The following is a 24,306-nucleotide window of genomic DNA, read 5'->3' as shown; positions in this document are numbered from 1 at the left end:
GGATACCTTAATGACGGTTCACCACTGATGGTATGAAATTGCATAATAACTGATATATATATATATATATATATATATATATACTGTATATATATATATATATATATATATATATATTGTTACGGTTTTTAGAACCTTCACTGGTAAATTTTAGTAAATGTTTCCCTTATAAATGTTCCCCTGTAAATATCCCCATCAATTGGTTTGTTAAAGATCGCACCCTAGTTAGTCCATGTACAACACGTTGCGAACCATAGGACCTCTCCATAGTTATTTCATTATTTTGTGTTTCAGTTAAGGATCTGTTCCCAGTAGTTGAATCTGCGTTGCATTAATGAAATAAGAGTAGGCTCCAAAGTTCCATTCAAAAGCGGTGCGAGTGGTTTTCTATCTCCCCACAAGACGCCATTGCCCATGTGCTTCATCTCGGAGAAGAAGGGGGAGGAGTCCTCAGAGCTCCAGGAATAAGGTGTGGCCCCGTCAACGCACCATCAGGGGGCGGAGCCGGTGAGCCCTCGCGACCAATCAGGGCCGAGGCGAGCTCACCGGTGGGTGTATCCTAAAAGCCGCGGCTTGATACGCAAAAACCCAATATAAGCGCCGTGCGCGGACTACTTGAAAATGAGTGGTTGGGGAAGGCAGAGAGAGATGCGTGAGAAGGTACGAGTCGGGTGAGAAGGTACCAGTTGAGTGAGAGGGTTCAAGAGAGTCGGAGAGAGAGACGCGTGAGAAGACGGAGCATCCAAATCCCATCGCTATATGCAACGTCCGCTCGCGGTGAACGATATGCGCTCGCTGCCTGCCAGGGTTTTCCCACCACGACGCGAGTCGACTCCTGGAGCCGGACCTCGACGCCTACCATCTGCCTGGGCCTTCTCATCCCTTCTTCCAGTCATTCCTGCCTGCCATTCCCTGTCGTGTAAGTCTGTTTGTCTGTCCTGTTTGTTGTCCTGGGGAATAATATAATACTGCTTAAGGCTGCCCTGTGTCTTCTTCTTCTTCTGTATATTACTTTCGTTCCTCCTCTTCTTTGGTTTTGTACATAATTAATAAATGACACCTGTTCCTTCTTATTCTTTGGGTTTTCCTCTCACCCGGTTGCTTTAGTGTTTTCCGTGATTGAATACCTGTGGCACGATTTGGCCAATGCTCGGAATCGGGTTAGTCCTTTGTTAATGGCTCGAGCTGCGGATTGCTAAACCGCTTTGCAAATACCATCTTGTCCGTGGTCCGAGCGGTACTTGTCTCCCTGTTTTGCGGAGGGATTGGTAAAGGTATTCGGGAGAACACCTTGACCAATAACCCTGACCAATTTCACCCCGCAAAAGAGCGTTACAAGTACCAGGACCAGAGACGGCCAGCTTAACAGGCCAAGGGGGATTAACCCCCCCTTGCTAAGGGAAGTGCCGTCTCTGAGATCCATAACAATATAAACATACTGTATATATATTATATATATAATATATTATATATATTATATATATATATATATATATATATATATATATATATATATATATATATATATATATATATATATATATACATGTCATATATATATATATATATATATATATATATATCATATATATATATCATATATATATATATATAATATATATAAGTATAAATAGCGCGATACCTCAAAAAATTATGGATGAGTTGTGACAAAACTTGGTGGTTCTGTGACAAAAACAAGCTGATTCGATTCTGGTTCAGGTCCGAATCCACATCCGGCCTATCAGTGTGAGAGAATGAGAGGCACTTGTAAGGAGCTATTTCCACTTGCTTTGCTCTCATAATCTCAGTACAATTCCAATTTCAGAAATAGCAGTTGTTTCCATATAGAGTCTAGACATTCCGGCCAGGAGTCAAGATCTTTTCAGGTACAAATGTTTCTGTGATGGTACAAGTGTCTGCTGTCCACTACACAGTTTTCTTTTTTCATATTTGAATTATATTTTTTTTGCAGTAATCTTTCTCATGGAGGAGCTAAACGACAGAGGGCAGCAGGTTCACAGACTGAGAGGGAGCATATGAGTGGGAGTGTGTCAGAAGTTGATGTAGTTGGGGTGAACAGATCAGAGATTGGTACAGGATTAAACATGAGGTGATGACGGGATGGCAAGCACCCTTGAAGGACTGGAGGGAGGGCTGAGATACAACAGGTGCAGGTGGTCAGTTCCACAGATGATTGGATAGAGGGGTGAAGGAATAGAGGTGAGCATTCATCTTGGAATTTGGGAGAGTAATCAGGTGTGAGATTCTGGAGGAAATGTATTGCCTGGTGGAGGGCAGTGGGTGAGAAGATCAGAGGAGCTCGGCCAGGATACGGGAACAAAAGTTGTCATTGTTGGACTTAAGCTGGACAGACAGTTTGACATTTTTGTAATTCGAGCTGCAGCAAAAGTAAAACAATTTTGTGAGAATAAATTTGGGGCAAGAGGTGATTGTTAAAAAAAAAAAAACAGATTCTAAATCTTATTGGGATTTTGAGTTGTGCTCCATTTTCATTGGGAGCATTTTAGTGCTTATCGTAAGATGTCCTCAGGGCATTGAGTAAATCAAAATATGTGGACTCGTATCACATTGAAACCAAACTAGATTTCCTCCTCGTTGAAGGTTATTAATGAGCCAGATGGGTTTCAACTGAAAATCCAATGGTAATTCAGTGACAATCTTCGGTTGGCAGGTGAGAATCCAAAATTCTTAACACAAGTGGCATGGATGGAAGCCATAACCACCTGTATGTCAGTCCATGTACTGGTACGATGACGTATCATGCAGACAGTCCGAGAGGATGGTGTGGAGGTAACCCAGCCAACACAACAACGTTCGGCCAACGTAATTTTATCCCGGCAGGCCAGTGGTGGGTTGACGTTGGAAGGGAGCGCTGGAGCAACGTTGGAATAAAGTGGAATTCCATTGGAATTCCGTTGGAATGAAGTGTTGCCCTATCTCACCCTCTCTCTGCTCTCGTCACCCTCTCTTTTGCTCAAGGTCATCTGCATCAGCTCGGAAATCAGCAAACATTACCGCTGTACACAAAAAAGGTGCAAAAAACAGATCCTTGCAACTACAGATCAATCAGCCTGCTCCCAATAATCAGCAAGATCATGGAATCCATCATCGCTTCTGAGAATGCGATGAAGCGAAGGGAAGGAGAGGGGGGAGGGGGAGGGGGAGGGATGGGAGAGGAGAGGGGTGGGAGGGGGGAGGGGGGAGGAGAGGGGTAGGGGGGAGGGGGGGAGGGGAGGGGGAGAGGGGAAGGCGCGCAAATCGTCGAATCAGCGCGCTGCTCTGCCACCGATTCAGATTACGTGTATAATATTCCTCGCTGAAAAAAAATATGGATCTACAGATGAAAGAAAAAAAAACCTATGTGGTGTGAATGGCAATGTTCCTCGCTGAAATGTGAAAAAACGCAATTGCTTTTCGCTCTGAAATACGTGCGAACGCGTAACTGAGTTAATGGCGGCAAGGAACATCACGTGATCGCTCTGAGCGAATCAGCGCGCTGCTCTGCGACCGGTCAGATTCCGTGCATAATATTCCTCGCTGAAATGCGCTGAGGTAAAAATATGGTTAAAAAATATTATGAAATCAATTTTTAGGTCGGCCATGTTCTTCCCAGGCTCAATGGCCATGTCTGTGCCAAATATCAAGTACGTGAGCCTCTCCGTTTAGGAGTCTATCGGTAACATTACACACACACACACACACACACACACACACACACACACACACACACACACACACACACAAACTGTGTTTTATATATATATATATATATATATATATATATATATATATATATATATATATATATATGTGTTGGCACAACGTTGTTGTGTTAGCTGGGAGCACGCTTCTTTTTGAGCCATCTTGTCTGATTTTGATTCTCGGCCCGACTATATACTGTTGTGTTTGTGTTTTGCAGACAGTCTTGTTTCGAAAAACTACATGCTGTCCCTCAGATGGACGTGAAGCTGATATGTCTGCTAGAATTACCTGCTGCGTATTTTAAAATGCCATGGTGTCTTTTGCAAAGACCCTGTCGAGGTATCGTCTGCACCCTGGCAAAATTCCAAATTCCAGCCAAAACTGTGATTAGCAAGTTGTTGGGTCTTCTCGGATATTCCCTCACACTATATTGTTACAGACGCGGCTTTTAGATGTTATATTGACCGAGCGGTGGTGTATTTAACCGCGTCCGAACAGTTACTCCCCGATTAGAACCCGATTCCACCCGACATTGACCAGGTCGCCCCACAGATATTCAATCGGGAAACCTCTAAAGCGACCGAAAGAGAATGAAAAAGAAGAAGAAGAAGAATACGGAGGAAGAACAGATTTATTATACACACACAGCAATGGATGGAAGAAGCAGTAACACAGCGAATCATTAACTTACACTATTCATTTTTACTTAACCCCAAGACAACGAGCAGGACAGGACGTTCACACTTACACAGGGGATAATGCAGGCAGGTAGGGCTTGAGGTGGATTGCTTGAGAGGGAGCAAAGTCGGGAGGCAGCAGCTCGCAATTCCTCGCGGTTTTGGCGGGAAACCCTCCGTCGTGTATCCGCTGCGGTAGACGTCACGCGCTGGTTCGGCACACCTGCTCCTCTTCTTGTGGTGGAGCCGTCTCCCTCCTTTCAGCGCGTCTCTCCAAAGCTGGTTTCCTTGCCGAGTACCTCTCCTCTTTGGCTTGGAGCGTTTCGCATCTCACCGCTCCTCTTGCTGCAGCCTCTTTGCTCATCTCCCAGGTCATCTCCCAAGGCCTCTGGTAAAGCAGTCCCTTACAGTCGCTTTTATCACCTCGGGCGAAATCAAGCCGCCGGCTCCGAGGGCACGCCTACCAGGTCGCTCACCGCGGTGCTGATTGGCTGTTAGGCCTGGCTCACTCCTCCCCCCTTATGACGAGGTGGAGACACGCCTTTCTTCCCCAACCCTACCTCGTGGCCAATGGTGGTTGAAGAAAACCGCCCAAAATGCGGAAGGCAATTGGAAGGGAGGTTTTGGGGAAATTGGAAGGGCCTACGCTTATTTTGTTTGATACAATGCAAAGTCAATCTAGTGGGAAACACATATTTAGCCTACATGGAATAAGGAAATACATTATTTAAAAGATATATCGTGACCTGCGTGTAAGTTTCATGGAATTAACTAGGAGGCTGACTGCGACCATTATTTACATTAACAGGGTGTTACCGTACTTTTGTAACGTTCACATTGTAACGTTTCCACATTCGTTACACTGCACCCTCCTTTCTTCAGGCCCGTCCTCGGGCCTACTAAACTTTAACTTAGTGTGACACGTAGGTGTAATTCCCTCTACAATTAACCTGACCCTGAGTGTGACAATTTTAAAACACAAATAAGTATGTCACCCTATTGCATTGCACCCTGTCTAACAGACTCAAGCCCACAGCTAACCGAATTACGGAATTATTCTCAAACTATACATTTGGATTATTGTGGGGAGCATTGTGGGGAGCATTATTTACAATGACGTGATTTCTTATTTACAACGCAACCCAGGACCTGTGTTTTTTTTGTTTTTTTTTTCTTAGGGAACAAGAAAAAGAAATTCCTGTTGGGAGGGAGGAGACAGCACGCATTGCATCGATGCACCAGTACCAATACCACCAAAGCACCCAAAAGCACCAAAAGCACCACAAAGCACCAAAAGCACCACAAAGCACCAAAAGCACCACCCGGTGCGCAGTCACCATGGTTCATAATAAACACAACAAAACAACTGGTGGTGGTCTTCTCTTTCTCTGCTGGGCCGATGTTCTTCCCGACGTCTTCTGGCTTCATGTGGCCTATTTGGACATAATAAAAAGCACAACTTGTGTTCGTTTTTATTTAGGGCCTCAGGGGCCAACTAAGGGTGGTCCACCTGTTTGGCATAGGTGCCACCTTACCGAGGTCCGCAAGCAAGATTCCCTGGCCACTATGGCCGGTCTCCAACAGAGGTGCCCTGCCCCAGAACCTGGGGTCCATCAAGTGGTACTTGGCCGCAGAACAGCGGTCCATAAAGTGGTACATCAACGCAATGCATGCTGGTTCTGGGAATCTCGGGCGCACAATGGCCACCTCACGCACGCTCCCCTCGGCACCCAATGGCGCACAGGTCATGTGGGAGACAAAAGAAAGACAATTGAGCGAGGGGTAAGGTCACAAGGGTACACGTCAATAAGGCAATGCAAGGCGAAATGCGTACGGAGGGCGAAGTGAGAAAGCTCGTCCCTACCGTACGTCACCCCCCTGTCACCTACCCTACCCTTGCCCTTGCCCTTACCCCATATGTACAAAATCTACACATTACCAATTCGTCACTACTGTCACGTCTTCCCCATATTTCCCCTATACCAAATTCGTCACCACAATCCCTCTACTTCAAAATTTGCCATCACCAACTCATCATCAATCCTCATAAGGAGGGAGAGATGGAATTACGCACAATGTCACACCCACGTCATGATGCGTCTCACAATCCAAACATTTGCATCATAAAAAATAATCAAAACATGGCATGGTGTGGAGTACCTGTCACCTCAGGTGAGTGGATGCAGATGGTGCGAGGAGATCCTTCATCCTAACTATTTTCTAAATGACTTTAACACACTTTACACTACCCGGGGTCTTTCCCTGCCAATTCATTGGCCAACTTACACTATGGGTTCTAAAAACCAATTCCCATTGACCAAACTGTGGTGCCTCTCAATTTGGGGTCTCACTCCCCCGATTCATCTCCCGGTGCTCTCGCACAATTTCTGGGCTGCGACGTCTAGCTCTCCCAACAGGTCTACCCACCTGCACACCTCCACCACTGTAGTTGCCACCCGAGCTTACCTAGCTCCTCACCCTAACCTAACTAACTGGGGACAGCCCCTCTCCTGGCTCTGTCACCCCATGGTGCCCTCTGGCACTGGGCTACCCGGGTCCGTCCTCCGGATCCTCGGGCCCCATCCACAACAACTACTACCGGCTCCCAGAGCCCACCTGCGGCCTCACCTGGCCGACATCCTCACAGTGGTGGAGTGCCCAAACCAACTACACACACTAACAGGCTACACGCCCAGCCATTTCCACAACACTAATGCACCCATCCACATACCATTCTGCCACCCGCACCACAGATGCCAATATCCAACCACAATTTACCTGTACCCTCTACCTAACACTTACACTACCCGCCCCGGGTATCCGTGATGGGGGTCCACTCTTCCCCCATTCACACCTTCGCACCATCCACTCCACTCCACAATTTCCACCATTCTCACTCCACGACCATCCATTCCAATACTCCAGATATTCCACACTACCATTTATTCCACACAGCCACATACACCTGTTGTTGCACACCTGTGCCCTCACACCTGGTGCCACCTGCACCCTCCTTTCTTCCTGGACCATTTGGTCAACACAACACGCAATCACCACTACTCCCTCATACACGGCTCCACACACCTGTTCAGTTGCACACCTGTGCAATCACACTTGTTCCATTCTCACCTGTTCAATCCTCACACACACGGCATCATCTCAGCTAACTACTCCCCTCTGAAACTTGCGCTTCCCAGTCGTCCCTTTAAACTATTGCGCTCCCACGTCATTATAATCCACACTAATCTACCTGCGTCCCCACTACAGGTATCAGTCACTAACTAACCTTAACGTCACCTAATGTCATCTTCGCTAGATCCCTACAATTATCCAAGCCCTCCCTGGCTCGGTTGTCATAGCCACCCCATAAACTATTGCGCATTTGCCCCCACTGTGAGGGATGGTGGATTTGCCATCCCACCACATCGGGGGTCTCTCACTATCAATTTTGTTCGTCCAGATTCCAACCAATTCAAAAATTTTCCATTTACTGCCAATTCTACTCACTTTTCTAAATTTCGTTTTAAATCACTATCACTATCACCATCACCCGTCTACTTATTACATCCTCTCGGTGCGCCAATTCACGTCTACAGCCCGGCTTCGTACAGCCGAGCAATGAACGCGGATTCTTTTGTGCCGGCGGCTGGATGCATCCCGCATTCGGGGCAGGGGCGGGGGCTTACCCGGGCCGAGATCCCACGCACCACCTCGGCGTGGAGCCATCCAATGTCCCGATCTCGACCTGCCGGCACGTCTCAACAAAACGTGGTCGCCATGACGACCCTTCCTATCCATCTGCCCGCTCCGCCTCGTGGAGCCCGGACGCGGCCGTTCCAAGCGAGGCACAGCGTGGATCGCGTACGGCGGTTCTTTCGAAACCGCCGTGGTTCGGATCCCCGCTGGTCCTCGCGGCACGCGAAGCTGCCCGACGCGCACCGAGGGCCCGATTCGGCTATAAGTCGCCCTAACCGCTAAACCGGTTACCGTCGACGCTTCACCTGGACGCTTACATGCATACGCTACCCCTTTCTTGCTCATACATGCAGCCGTCTCCCTGCTCTTGGTCGTACCTTCTCTAACACACCTCGGTATACTCATTCCGCTCACCGACTTGGTCACACACCTGACCAACGAACACCTTGGCACACATTCGTCGCTCGCACACCTCACCAACACACCTCTTCGCGCCCCTTTCTCGGTCACCTCCTTTGTGACAATCACAGGTGTGCTCTCACCCGCACACCCAACCGCGTGCCTCACGACCAACTCAAGTGTGCATCCCCACACACGCTCTACCATTCCAGGTGTGCATCCTTCCATTCCAGGTGTACATCCTCGCTCACCTGTCACAACCAACTCACGCTCCGTTTCACTCTCACTACTCTCACCTCCACTCTCGACGGCACACTCTTTCCTCATGCACATGTCCGTTACACACCTTTCTCGCGCACACCCTCCCGTTACATCCTCTGTAACACTCACCACAGGCGTACACTTCCTCGTTACATCCTCTGTAACACTCACCACCGGTGTACACTCTCTCGTTACATCCTCTGTAACACTCACCACAGGTGTACACTCTCTCGTTACTTCCTCCGTAACACTCACCACACCGCGCTTCCATGTACCCCCTCGCACACGCGCTTCGACCAACTCACTCTTGACGGCACACTCACTCCTCGGCGTGCACTTTTTCCTCACACACCCCATGGTCGGACATTCTCGCACACCTCTTTTTTCGCACACCTGACCTGTCACACACTTCACCAACGGCCTTTCACGAACACCCGGATCCAAACCAATCCCCAAGCCGACTGAAGCTTTCCTCACATCATATACATTGCCACTCACCTCCGTACTTCGTCTCCGCACCTCCTTTGCCACCTGCAAACTCTTTATTTGGTTAGTGAGCATCACATCATGAGTTGAGCACCGACCTTGCACATATTCCATCACCTCCTCCTGGATTTCTCTCTTAGTTTCTGTCCGTCCCTTCTTAATTTCACTCACCTCTTCTTCCACTTCCTCTAATTTTTGTTTAACCTCTTTTATTTCTCGGTGCGTCTCCTCAAGTTCGTCCTCTAAGGCTACCTTAACCGTTTCGATGTGCGTCCTCACCTCTCGGTCCTTTGTCTCCATTATCTCTGTCACCTCGTCCACCCTCATTGTCAGTTCCTCACGTACCATCTGACATTGCCTCTGTGTCGCTATTAATTCGTTTTTAATTTCTTTTTGTGTCGCCTTTAACCCTCCTAGTACCGCAGTGTTCTTTTGAACCTGCTCCACTAGTTCTTTTTGTCCCTCCGTCAGCTGTTCCACCTCCTCCGTCAGATCTTCTATTCCCCCTTGTAACTTAGCCGTATTATTCCTCACTTCTTTCTCCATACGCTTCTCACCTCGCTTTACCTCCTCGCGTAGCCCCGAAACCTCCTCACTTACCCCTCGTCGTATTTCCTCCATCTCTTTTGTAGATGCCACCTCATCTGTCCCAATTCATCCCTCTGAGCATCCAGTTTGGTTTCTACCCCGATTTTCACCTCCTCTATCTGCTCTCCCATTTGTTTGATTTCCCTTGCAGATTGTTCCCCTATTTCCCGCAATTTGTCCTCCATCCTATTTTCTAACCCCATTAACCCATTTTTCATCCCCTCTATCTGATTCTCCTGGGCAGCCATTCTATTTTCCACCCCCGTTAACCCATGTTTCACCTCTTTTATCCCGTTGTCTAACCCCTCAAAATTATTGTCTAACTTCCCAAATTTCTTGTCTAATCCCTTAAAATTATTGTCTAACCCCTCACCGGTACCCCTCGCTTCGTCCCTCATTACCCCCATTTGGCCCTCCAATCGCTCACCCTGAGCATCCATCCGGTTCCCCATTACCCCCAATTGCTCACTCTGCAGTTTGAGGGACGCCTGCATTTGCACCATAAATTGCTCCATGAGGGCCTGCATTTGGGCCATCCCTCCCACTTGTGCAGCGGGTGCGGCCGCCGTAGCTATGTGCGAGGCGCCATTTTGTGCGTCTGATACTCCCTCAACCGCCTCCTCATTGCTCCCCTCCTCCCTTTCTTTCCCTAAGTCCTGGGTTACCCCTAACCCGTCTATTTCCCCCACCGACATCCGATCGCCTTGATTGTCCATGGCGCGATCTCAAAATTCGGGTTTTATAAAACAAAATAAATTTTGGCAGCTTGTAATTTTGAGCGCGTTAAGCGCGCTTCGGGTCCGATTTCGGGTCCGATCTCCCTCCTCGACACCAATTGTTACTCTAATAGTACAATTGGTGTTCCAAAATTTGGGCCTAACAAATTTAGTCCCAGGTCCGAATCCAACTCCTCGACACCAAATGTTACAGACGCGGCTTTTAGATGTTATATTGACCGAGCGGTGGTGTATTTAACCGCGTCCGAACAGTTACTCCCCGATTAGAACCCGATTCCACCCGACGTTGACCAGGTCGCCCCACAGATATTCAATCGGGAAACCTCTAAAGCGACCGAAAGAGAATGAAAAAGAAGAAGAAGAAGAATACGGAGGAAGAACAGATTTATTATACACACACAGCAATGGATGGAAGAAGCAGTAACACAGCAAATCGTTAACTTACACTATTCATTTTTACTTAACCCCAAGACAACGAGCAGGACAGGACGTTCACACTTACACAGGGGATAATGCAGGCAGGTAGGGCTTGAGGTGGATTGCTTGAGAGGGAGCAAAGTCGGGAGGCAGCAGCTCGCAATTCCTCGCGGTTTTGGCGGGAAACCCTTCGTCGTGTATCCGCTGCGGTAGACGTCACGCGCTGGTTCGGCACACCTGCTCCTCTTCTTGTGGTGGAGCCGTCTCCCTCCTTTCAGCGCGTCTCTCCAAAGCTGGTTTCCTTGCCGAGTACCTCTCCTCTTTGGCTTGGAGCGTTTCGCATCTCACCGCTCCTCTTGGTGCAGCCTCTTTGCTCATCTCCCAGGTCATCTCCCAAGGCCTCTGGTAAAGCAGTCCCTTACAGTCGCTTTTATCACCTCGGGCGAAATCAAGCCGCCGGCTCTGAGGGCACGCCTACCAGGTCGCTCACCGCGGTGCTGATTGGCTGTTAGGCCTGGCTCACTCCTCCCCCCTTATGACGAGGTGGAGACACGCCTTTCTTCCCCAACCCTACCTCGTGGCCAATGGTGGTTGAAGAAAACCGCCCAAAATGCGGAAGGCAATTGGAAGGGAGGTTTTGGGGAAATTGGAAGGGCCTACGCTTATTTTGTTTGATACAATGCAAAGTCAATCTAGTGGGAAACACATATTTAGCCTACATGGAATAAGGAAATACACTATTTAAAAGATATATCGTGACCTGCGTGTAAGTTTCATGGAATTAACTAGGAGGCCGACTGCGACCATTATTTACATTAACAGGGTGTTACCGTACTTTTGTAACGTTCACATTGTAACGTTTCCACATTCGTTACAATATATTACAATGCTTGCTATCTCAGTTCAGTTGCTGTGAGCGAAGCAGCTCCTACACTCTAAACGAATTCACTCACCCAGGTGTTCGCATGACATATTTCAAGAGTGATCTTCTGCCCTCAAAGGGCAACCCTAAACACTTGTTTTTGCTTTGGTCACCAACACACCTTTTTGTGGTTTTTGTTTGCATGGGCTGAGTCTCATAGCCGAGCTGCATACACAAATCACACATATACTCGTACATGAGACAACACCGGACACTGAGCGAGGACGAAGACCTCACCTTCCATTTCCACCTTCCATTACACTCTGGGTACCAGTGACGGGTACCATTATCATCTTTTTTGATGATGTCACTTTTATCTCTGAACTCAGTGGGGCAATTACGGAGGACTTTTCTCTTCCCAATGGATGCCAACCGATGATGCTGACTGTCAAGCAAGGAACAGCATGTACCGGTACGTTTTTAGTGTTTGGTATGGTGTATGACTGATCGGCCGGGGTTTGAACTAGCGACCTCTAAAACTTGGAGTGGATGATCACCACCGACCTCTCTAACTTGGAGTGGATGATCAACACTGACCTCTCAAACTTGGACTGGATGATCACCACCGACTTCTCAAACTTGGAGTGGATGATCACCACCGACCTCTCAAACTTGGACTGGATGATCACCACCGACTTCTCAAACTTTGACTGGATGATCACCACCGACCTCTCAAACTTGGAGTGGATGATCACCACCGACCTCTCAAACTTGGACTGGATGATCACCACCGACCTCTCAAACTTGGACTGGATGATCACCACCGACCGCTCAAACTTGGAGTGGATGATCACCACTGACCTCTCAAACTTGGACTGGATGAGCACCACAAACATCTCAAACTTGGTCTGGATGATCACCATCGACATCTCAAACTTGGAGTGGATGATCACCACCAACTTCTCAAACTTGGAGTGGATGATCACCACCGACCTCTCAAACTTAAACTTGGACTGGCTGATCACCACCGACCTCTCAAACTTAAACTGGATGAGCACCACCGACCTCTCAAACTTGGACTGGATGATCATCACCGACCTCTCAAACTTGGACTGGATGATCACCACCGACCTCTCAAACTTGGACTGGATGATCACCACCGACCTTTCAAACTTAAACTTGGACTGGATGATCACCACCGACCTCTCAAACTTAAACTTAGACTGGATGATCACCATCGACCTCTTTAACTTGGAGTGGAAGATCCCCACCGACCTCTCAAACTTGCACTGGATGATCACCACCGACCTCTCAAACTTGGAGTGGATGATCACCACCAACTTCTCAAACTTGGACTGGATGATCACCACCGACCTCTCAAACTTGGAGTGGGTAATCCCCACTGACCTCTCAAACTTGGAGTGGATGATCCCCACCGACCTCTCAAACTTGGAGTGGATGATCACCACTGACCTCTCAAACTTGGACTGGATGAACACCACCGACTTCTAAAACTTGGACTAGATATTCACCACCGATTTCTCCAATTTGGACTGGATGATCACCACCGACTTCTCAAACTTGGACTGGATGATCACCACCAACCTCTCAAAGTTGGACTGGATTATCACCACTGACTTCTCAAACGTGCACTGGATGATCACCACCAACCTCTCAAACTTGGACTGGATGATCACCACCGACCTCGCAAACATGGACTGGATGATCACCACCGACATCTCAAACTTGGACTGGATGATCACCATCGACCTCTCAAACTTGGATTGGATGTTCACCACCGACTTCTCATACTTGGACTGGATGTTCACCACCGACATCTCAAACTTGCACTGGATGATCACCATTGACCTCTCAAAATTGGAGTCAATGATCACCACCGACCTCTCAAACTTGGACTGGATGATCACCACCGACATCTCAGACTTGGACTGGATGATCACCATTGACCTCTCAAACTTGGATTGGATGTTCACCATGGACCTCTCAAATTTGGACTGGATGATCATCACCGACATCTCAAATTTGGACTGGATGATCACCACCGACTTTTCAAACTTGGACTGGATGATCACCACTGACCTCTCAAACTTGAACTGGATGATCACCACCGACCTCTCAAACTTGCACTGAATGATCACCACCGACCTCTCAAAATTGGAGTGGATGATCGAACCATTACATGACCGAGTCTGATTGAACATTGCAAATTGGTTTTCATTTTGGATGACATTCCAACTCTTTGCTGTGTGATGCTTACCTGTTTCACGAGATGAATATACCCTCGTAGCATCAGGAGGACAATACATTTTAAACATCATATAGTCAGGGCCCTTTGGGATATTTTGGTTCAAATTCTTCCAAAAGCATCAAATTTGGCGCAGATGTTGCCCATGCCATACTCTTTCGATTTTTGACGGGCGCCAAGGGCGGTATGATCCGGGGACCCTACCGGTCCATCCCGCCGTCACCTGACCTATGACGTCATAATTAGGATATGCATCCAATCACATGGCGTACTATAAGTGGTCAAAGTTCAAAATGAATCGATCGAAAAATGAAGGCAGGGATCCATTTTTAAGGTTTTCATAAAATCCAATATGGCCGCCAGGTCACATGACCTATGACGTCATATTTATGACATGTATACAATCATGTATACATGAACCCGGATCATGATCGCACAAAAATTAAACACAAGGATATGGCATACAGTTCATAAAACATCAAAATCCGTACCTTTGTAATTAGACTGATGAACTGCATATGCCTGAAAATTAGGAAATAGACATGTAAATATTTCCTCTAATTGTCAAAAATAAGGTCAGAGTTCGATTACCCAACCCAGAAACATAAAATGGTGAACCTCGCGTAAATCTTGACAAAAAACTCAAAAACCGACATGTTTGACTCAAAAATGACCTTTAAGATGACCTTGAGGTCGAATCATCAAAATAACATCATAATTGGATTCCTCGACCTCGAAAACCCCTGAAAAGTGGTATCATACATGATTCCAACCCTTTTGGTTATTTAACTGATTTTCCTCTAATCCGGGTGGCGGCCATTTAGTATTTCGCCAATATGGGGCCCCCGGGGGGGGGGGGGCATCTCGGCGCCCGTCAAAAATCGAAAGAGTATGGCATGGGCAACATCTGGGCCAAATTTGGTGCTTTTGGAAGAATTTGAACCAAACGGCCCCAAAATATCCCTAAGGGCCCTGACTAATAGGCATGTGTAATTTAGTGAAAGGTGGTGCTGAAGGTCCAATAGAAGAACACCTGTACTATTTTACCAGTAACAACAATTTGGTTGAAATGGACGTTTTTTGGCTGTATGCTTATTGGTGTCTTTTCCAATCCAACAGAATGTGTAAAACTGCTGACTCTGTCTCATATAGCAACCCCCGTGGGAGGCAAACCTCAAACAAAAATCACACTAATGCCTGAGTAGGCACTGACCCATGAAAGTTGGAGGAAGTGTGACAGCTGACTCAGCTCCACATTGTCTTCGGCACACACCTGTTTATTGGTCAGCTTTAATATTCTTAATCAGATGGCAGGACAGCTTAGAATTATGCACACTCATCTCAAAGCTGTCTAGACTGGGTTAGAATCCTGACACAGCTATAACTGTCATAATCCAGTGTTTCATGGGCAGGTGATTCATCTATGTGTTTCATCCCTGGAATGGACGTTAAATTGGATGTCTCGTCTGCTGTTGGCATTAGGTGGTGCCTGGTGGATGTTAAAGATCCCGTGGTGTCCTTCCCGAAGAGTAGGCGAGCTATCGCCGGGATCTTCAACAAATTACAAATTCCTGCCATAACCAGCAGAGGGAACTGCATCAGCTCTCTCAGCCCATGATGTTACCACGCAGCCTTGTGCAGAAGATTATTGTTAATATTTTAAAGAATACATTAGTACACTACTTCTTTCAAAAGTTATAGCAAAAATAAAGATCTGGGGATCCCTATGTTTAATGTCACAACGTTTTGAAACCCACAACAAATATATTGTGATTGTTATCATGTTTATCTCAATTACAATCAATCTTTACAAATAGAAGTTTAAAAAAACCAATCAATCTTTACATAGAGGAGTAAAAAACCATGAATCTTTACAAATAGAAGTAAAAAAACAATCATTCTTTACATATTGGAGTAAAGAAACCATGAATCTTTACAAATATTCATGGCAACTTTACATATTTAGCGTCGACGAGTCTGGCATTTCACTCAGGCCGACTGGGACGGTCTTCAAGCAGCCATCAATCACCTGGATTGGTCTCCCATCTCTACTGCCTCTGACATCAATTCTTCCTGGGAATTCTTCCAAAGCAAACTGCTCTCTCTCATGCACAGATTTATCCCATCTCGTCTTCTGTTGTCTTACCCTTCCTCCCGTCCATGGTACACGGAATCTTGTGGTGAGGCAGTTGCCCTGAAACAACTTGCCTTTGCATCTTGGAAGGCAAATCCAACTGATATGATATGAAGGCAATCTCAGTTCCTTCCACCAAGCTCGAAACAAGTGTGTTTCTACCCTCAGGAGTGCCAGGAAGCACTATCTCTCCACACTCAAGATTGAACTCTCAAACCTGTCTCCTTCCTCCAAATCCTGGTGGCGTCTGGTCAAATCCGTTTCTGGTGTTTGTTCCCCCTCCATCCCGTCCCTTACCTCAAATGGCTACACAGTTGACACCGCACGTGACAAAGCCGAATGCCTCAACTCTGTCTTTGCCTCAAAATCTTGTGTCCCAAACCCATCTCTCTCTGTTCCCACCTTTCCCAGTCGAACCCAACTGCTCCTGGACTCTGTGTCCTTCTCTCCTGACAAGGTGGAGGAGTTTTTATCAAACCTCGACGCTGATTCTGCAACTGGACCAGATGGCATCAGCCCTCGGGTCCTAAAATCCTGCTCTGCCGCTCTATCTCACCCTCTCTCTGTTCTCTTCACCCTCTCTTTTGCTCAAGGTCATCTGCCAGCATCTTGGAAATCAGCAAACATTACCGCTTTACACAAAAAAGGTGCAAAAACAGATCCTTGCAACTACAGACCAATCAGCCTGCTCCCAATTATCAGCAAAGTCATGGAATCCATCATTGCTTCAGATATCAAATCCTTCCTCTTCTCGAATGGCTTGATCTCTGATCATCAATTTGGATTCAGACCAGGTCATTCTACTCTGGACATGTTGCTTCTGCTGTCTCAACAATGGATGGAGGTCCTCAATGCCAAACAGGAAATCAGAGCTGTCTCACTTGACATATCACGTGCCTTCGATACGGTCTGGCACCCAGCTCTGCTCACCAAACTCACCTCCTATGGTATTCAGGGAAATCTCCACTCATGGCTTGCGGATTTCCTCTCTGGTCGTAGGCAACGTGTGGCCCTGAATGGATTTCTCTCATCTTCCCTTCCTGTTCTGGCTGGAGTTCCCCAAGGTAGTGTTCTGGGCCCTGTGCTATTTCTGGTCTTCATCAATGATCTCTCCGACTCTCTGGAAAATCCTCTCTATCTCTTTGCTGATGACTCCACTCTCTGCCGCTCCATTCCTCATCCCTCAGATCGGCAGTCTGCAGCGTCCTCACTCTCTGCAGACCTGGACAAAATCACAGACTGGTCAAACAAGTGGAACATGTCTTTCAATCCTGACAAATCTCACACTCTTACAATGTCTCTCCGAAAGGACCGACTGGACAACCCTCCCATCTACTTTCTCAACAATCCTCTCCAAGAAGTTCTGTCGCTCAAGCTTTTGGGTCTCACTATCTGCCATGATCTTTCTTGGGAAAACCACATTTCCAAGCTGGCCTCCAAAGCCAGTCGCCGACTGGGCATCCTCCGTCGTGCGAAGTCCTTCCTTGGCACACCTGAGCTCCTCACCACATACAAGGCTTTCATCCGCAGCTCAATGGAATACTGTCCCCCCCCTCTGGGCTGGTGCTCCTGCCTCACACCTTTTTTTTTTTTTTTTTTTTTTTTTTTGTATACAAGATCGAGGCTCGTGAAAGAGCGAACATTAATCACACAGAAAGACAAACAGACACATAAAACAAATAACATCGGGAGCGGTAGACAAGATGGGGAGAGAGGGGGAAGGACACAAACACAACATTTGAGAGCAGGGACCGAGAGACATGGAGACATCGAGAGATCTGTGGGAGGGAGAGGGCTTTGGGGGGGAGGCATGTGAAGGGGGGGAGGCATGTGAAGGGGGGGAGGCATGTGAAGGGGGGGGGGGGGTGGGAGAGGTATAAACATATGGACACTGCCAGGATTTCCAGGAAATAAGTTGGAATTTCAAACAAGGTGGATCTGGGGTGAATTAGTGGGGGTAGAAAAGATCAAGGTTATGGATGGGGGAAGATAAGAGATGGTGGTGAACAGCTGTTTTAAAGACCTGGAGGGAGGAGAGGGATTGAAGGGAGTGTGGGAGTTTGTTCCACAGGCGGGAGAAAAGAGGAATGAAAGAGTGAAGGTGAGCAGAGAGCCGAGATTTCGGCAGTTTAACCATCAGAGGGTTGCTGGCAGATCTTGTGCGACCTGTAGGAATATTTGGGGGACAGAGCACAGAGAGAGCTGAGGGAGCAAGGCCGGAGAGGAGTCGGTAGAAGACAGAAAGACCACCTACCTGCCTGCGGTGAGTGAGTGAAAGGCCCTCAACCTTGCTCGGCTTCACGCTGTTGAGGCCAAAGCTTTCAGAATCATTGGAATCTCCTGCGATGTAGTCAACTCCGAGGGCCTTTCACTCACTCACCGCAGGCAGGTTGGTGGTCTTTCTGTCTTCTACCGACTCCTCTCCGGCCTTGCTCCCCCAGCTCTCTCTGTGCTCTGTCCCCCCAATATTCCTTCAGGTCGCACAAGATCTGCCTGCAACCCTCTTATGGTTAAACTGCCAAAGTCTAGGCTCTCTGCTCACCTTCACTCTTTCATTCCCCTTTTCTCCCGCCTCTGGAACAAACTCCCCCACCCCCTTCAATCCCACTCCTCCCTCCAGGTCTTTAAAACAGCTGTTCACCACCATCTCTTCTCTTCCCCCATTGAAAACCTTGATCTTTTCTACCCCCGGTAATTCACCCCAGAGTCCTTGCAGTGTTCATATGTTTTATTCCTCTCCCACCTCCCCCCAAGCCCTCCCGATGTCCCTGCTCTCAAATGTTGTGTTTGTGTCCTTCCCCCTCCCTCCCCATCTTGTCTGCCGCTCCCCTTGTTTTTTCTGTTTTGTGTGTCGGTTTGTCTTTTTGTGTGATTAATGTTAGCTCTTTCACGAGCCTCGATCTTGTATACAAAAAAAAAAAAAAAAAAAATAGAAGTAAAAAAGCAATCGTTCTTTACAAATAGGAGTAAAAAAAAAAACAATCAATCTTTACAAATAGAAGTAAAGAACAATCAATCTTTACAAATAGAAGTAAAAAAAACAATCAATCTTTACAAATATAACTTTAAAAAACAATCAATCTTTACAAATAGAAGTAAAGAACAATCAATCTTTACAAATATAAGTAAAAAAAAACAATCAATCTTTACAAATATAACTTTAAAAAACAATCAATCTTTACAAATAGAAGTAAAAAAAAACCAATCAATCTTTACAAAGAGAACTAAAAAAAAAACAATCAATCTTTACAAATAGAAGTTAAAAAAAACCAATCAATCTTTACAAAGAGAACTAAAAAAAAAACAATCAATCTTTACAAATATAAGTAAAAAAACCAATCAATCTTTACATATAGGAGTAAAAAAAACCCAATCAATCTTTACATATAGGAGTAAAAAACCATGAATCTTTACATATAGGAGTAAAAAAAACCCAATCATTCTTTACATATAGGAGTAAAAAACCATGAATCTTTACAAATAGAAGTAAAAAAGCAATGGTTCTTTACAAATAGGAGTAAAAAAAAACAATCAATCTTTACAAATAGAAGTAAAGAACAATCAATCTTTACAAATAGAAGTAAAAAAAAACAATCAATCTTTACAAATATAACATTAAAAAACAATCAATCTTTACAAATAGAAGTAAAAAAAAAAACAATCAATCTTTACAAATAGAAGTAAAGAACAATCAATCTTTACAAATATAACATTAAAAAACAATCAATTGCCACAGACTGGGCAAATAAGTGGAACATGTCTTTCAATCCTGACAAATCTCACACTCTTACGATGTCTCTCCAAAAAGACCGACTGGACAACCCTCCCATCCACTTTCTGAATAATCCTCTCCAAGAAGTTCTGTCACTCAAGCTTTTGGGTCTCACTATCTGCCATGATCTTTCCTGGGAAAACCACATTTCAAATCTGGCCTCCAAAGCCAGTCGCCGACTGGGCATCCTCCGTCGTGCGAAGACCTTCCTTGGCACACCTGAGCTCCTCACCACATACAAGGCTTTCATCCGCAGCTCAATGGAATACTGCTCTCCCCTCTGGGCTGGTGCTCCTGCCTCACACCTAGCTCGTCTTCACGCTGTTGAAACCAAAGCATTCAGAATCATTGGAATCTCCCGCGATGAAGCTAACTCCAAGGGCCTCTCACTCACTCACCACAGGCAGGTTGGTGGTCTTTCCATCTTCTACCGACTCCTCTCTGGCCTTGCCCCCCCCCCCCCCCCCAGCTATCTCTGGGCTCTGTCCCGCAAATATTCCTACAGGTCGCACAAGATCTGCCTGCAACCCTCTTATGGTCAAACTGCCAAAATCAAGACTCTCTGCTCACCTTCACTCCTTCATTCCTCTTTTCTCCCGCCTCTGGAACAAACTCCCTCACTCTCTTCAATCCCACTCCACCCTCCAGGTCTTTAAAACAGCTGTTCACCACCATCTCTTATCTTCCCCCATCCAAAACCTTGATCTTTTCTAACCCCGCTAATTTCACCCCAATTCCACTTTTTTGAAATACCAACTTCTGTCCTGGAAGTCCTTGGTGTCCTTGTGTTTTATACTTCTCCCTCCACCCCCCCCCCCCCTTCCCATGCCTCCTCCCCCCAAGCCCTCTCCCTTCCACACATCTCCCTGCTCTCAATTGTTGTGTTTGTGTGCTTCCCCTTCTCTCCCCATCTTGTTTTCCGCTCCCTCTTTTTATATATTTTGTTTGTCTGGTTCATTTGTTTGTGAAGTAAATGTTAGCTCTTTCACGAGCCTCGATTCAGTATACAAAAAAAAAAAAAAAAAAAAAGAAGGAAAAAAAACAATCAATCTTTACAAAGATAACTTAAAAAACAATCCATCTTTACAAGTAGAAGTAAAAAAAAACAATCAATCTTTACAAATATAAGTAAAAAATACAATCAATCTTTACAAATAGAAGTAAAAAAACCAATCAATCTTTACAAATATAAGTTAAAAAAACAATAATCAATCTTTACAAATAGAAGTAAAAAAACCAATCAATCTTTACAAATAGATGTAAAAAAAACAATCAATCTTTACAAATAGAACTATAAAAAAAAACAATCAATCTTTACAAATAGAAGTAAAAAAACCAATCAATCTTTACAAATATAAGTAAAAAAAACAATCAATCTTTACAAATAGAAGTAAAAAAACCAATCAATCTTTACAAATATAAGTTAAAAAAACAATAAATCTTTACAAATAGAAGTAAAAAAAAACAATCACTATTTACAAATATAAGTTTTAAAAAACAATCAATCTTTACAAATAGAAGTAAAGAACAATCAATCTTTACAAATATAAGTAAAAAAACCAATCAATCATTACAAATAGAAGTAAAAAAAACAATCAATCTTTACAAATAGAAGTAAAGAACAATCAATCTTTACAAATAGAAGTAAAAAAAACTATGAATCTTTACAAATATAACTTTAAAAAACAATCAATCTTAAAAAATATAAGTAAAAAAAACAATCAATCTTTACAAATAGAAGGAAAAAAACCAATCAATCTTTACAAATATAAGTTAAAAAAAACAATAAATCTTTACAAATAGAAGTATAAAAAACAATATATCTTTACAAATATAAGTTTAAAAAACAATCAATCTTTACAAATAGAAGGTAAAAAAAACAATCAATATTTACAAATAGAAGTAAAAAAAACTATGAATCTTTACAAATATAACGTTAAAAAAAAACAATCAATCTTTACAAATAGAAGTATAAAAAACAATCAATCTTTACAAATGGAAGTAAAGAACAATCAATCTTTTTCAAATAGAAGTTAAAAAAATATGAATCTTTACAAATATAACTTTAAAAAAACAATCAATCTTTACAAATAGAAGCTGGCGGAGCTGGCGGACTTCCTCTCTAGTCGTAGTCAACGTGTGGCCCTGAATGGGTTTCTCTCATCTCCTCTTCCTGTTCAGGCTGGAGTTCCCCAAGGCAGTGTTCTGGGCCCTGTGCTTTTTCTGGTCTTCATCAATGATCTCTGTGACTCTCTTGAAAATCCTCTGTATCTCTTTGCTGATGACTCTACTCTCTGTCGCTTCATTCTTCATCCCTCAGATCGGCAGTCTGCAGCCTCCTCACTCTCTGCAGACCTGGACAAAATCAGACTGTGGAAAATCAGACTTGGGCAAACAAGTGGAACATGTCTTTCAATCCTGACAAATCTCACACTCTTACGATGTCTCTCCGAAAAGACCGACTGGACAACCCTCCCATCCACTTTCTGAATAATCCTCTCCAAGAAGTTCTGTCACTCAAGCTTTTGGGTCTCACTATCTGCCATGATCTTTCCTGGGAAAACCACATTTCAAATCTGGCCTCAAAAGCCAGTCGCCGACTGGGCATCCTCCGTCGTGTGAAGTCCTTCCTTGGCACACCTGAGCTCCTCACCACAAAGAAGGCTTTCATCCGCAGCTCAATGGAATAGTGCTCTCCCCTCTGGGCTGGTGCTCCTGCCTCATACCTAGCTCGTCTTCACGCTGTTGAAACCAAAGCATTCAGAATCATTGGAATCTCCCGCGATGAAGCTAACTCCAAGGGCCTCTCACTCACTCACCGCAGGCAGGTTGGTGGTCTTTCCGTCTTCTACCGACTCCTCTCTGGCCTTCCTCCCCCCCCCCCCCCCCAGCTCTCTCTGGGCTCTGTCCCGCAAATATTCCTACAGGTCGCACAAGATCTGCCTGCAACCCTCTTATGGTTAAACTGCCAAAATCAAGCCTCTCTCCTCACCTTCACTCCTTCATTCCTCTTTTCTTCTGCCTCTGGAACAAACTCCCTCACTCTCTTCAATCCCACTCCACCCTCCAGGTCTTTAAAACAGCTGTTCACCACCATCTCTTATCTTCCTCCATCCAAAACCTTGATCTTTTCTACCGCCGCTAATTTCACCCCAATTCCACTTTTTTGAATTACCAACTTCTGTCCTGGAAGTCCTTGGTGTCCTTGTGTTTTATACTTCTCCCTCCCACCCCCCCCCCCCCTTCCCACGCATCCTCCCCCCAAGCCCTTTCCCTTCCACACATCTCCCTGCCCTCAATTATTGTGTTTGTGTGCTTCCCCTTCTCTCCCCATCTTGTCTTCCGCTCCCTCTTTTTATATATTTTGTTTGTGTGGTTGATTTGTTTGTGAAGTAAATGTTAGCTCTTTCACGAGCCTCGATTCAGTGTACAAAAAAAAAACAAAAAAACTATGAATCTTTACAAATGGAACTAAAAAAGAAACAATCAATCTTTACAAATAACAGTAAATCGAAACAAAGAAACTTTACAATAATAGGTTAAAAAAATAGGAATTTTTACAAATAGAAGTTTAAAAAATATCAGGCTAAGTTTGGATAATATTCACAAAGCTTTCCTTGCCATTGGATGTGCTGGTGATCCAGTACAGGGCTCTTGTTTGATAAATATGGGAAAGGAAAGTTATCAGGCCTGACTGATGTTCAGACAAGTTGCAAACACAACACATCCAAATGATTGTGCAAAACTTCTGCCTATTCCATTAACTTCCACATTATCGATGATTTGGCCCATCTCGGAATGACTAATTACGTGTTTGATAGAAATATTAGACATGTAAAACAAACTAAAATACACGAGACTACCGTTGCTTATACTCATCCAGTTCATACAATCGGAGCATTGCCCAATAGGAAATAACAGTGAAGGTTTACCTGTGGATAATCAAGGAATGATATTGAGCGAAGTCAGGAAAACACCAGGGCTCGGTTATTGAAACGACCTTGGTTGCACATTATTGGAATTGCACGATGCCAGAATTCCCAAAATTACGGTGTTATTGCGCTATATTAAGGATACATCCCGCGTTCCTCCACAACACTGCACAACAGGGTATCTATCCATCAAGTCCTTGAGCAACTTTTAACTTTGATAACTTTTGATGTGCACTTGATTGCCCCAAACTATAAATGGCATATGAAGGATAAATTAATCAAGTTTTGTTCTCGTTAGGGTTGTTGTTCTTACTATTGTTAAATCCACAGTTCTGGGTTTCTTGACGATTTGACAT

General features: G+C 45.1%; 1 long non-coding RNA gene across 1 annotated transcript in view; it reads right to left on the bottom strand.

Annotated features, from left to right (window-relative positions):
* LOC137437071 (uncharacterized) overlaps window positions 1-24,037 on the bottom strand; it is a 56,508-nt gene extending 32,471 nt beyond the window's left edge. Inside the window, exon 1 of the long non-coding RNA XR_013620916.1 lies at window positions 23,951-24,037. This is a non-coding gene — a long non-coding RNA (uncharacterized LOC137437071). The remainder of the gene's footprint in view (window positions 1-23,950) is intronic.
* Between the last annotated feature and the right edge of the window lie 269 nt (window positions 24,038-24,306).

This window comes from Myxine glutinosa, chromosome 11 (genome assembly GCF_964187855.1).
Source record: "Myxine glutinosa chromosome 11, kmMyxGlut1.1, whole genome shotgun sequence".
Lineage (NCBI taxonomy): Eukaryota > Metazoa > Chordata > Myxini > Myxiniformes > Myxinidae > Myxine > Myxine glutinosa.
Note: the sequence above shows the minus strand (reverse complement) of the source record. Positions and strands in the feature narration are given on the sequence as shown.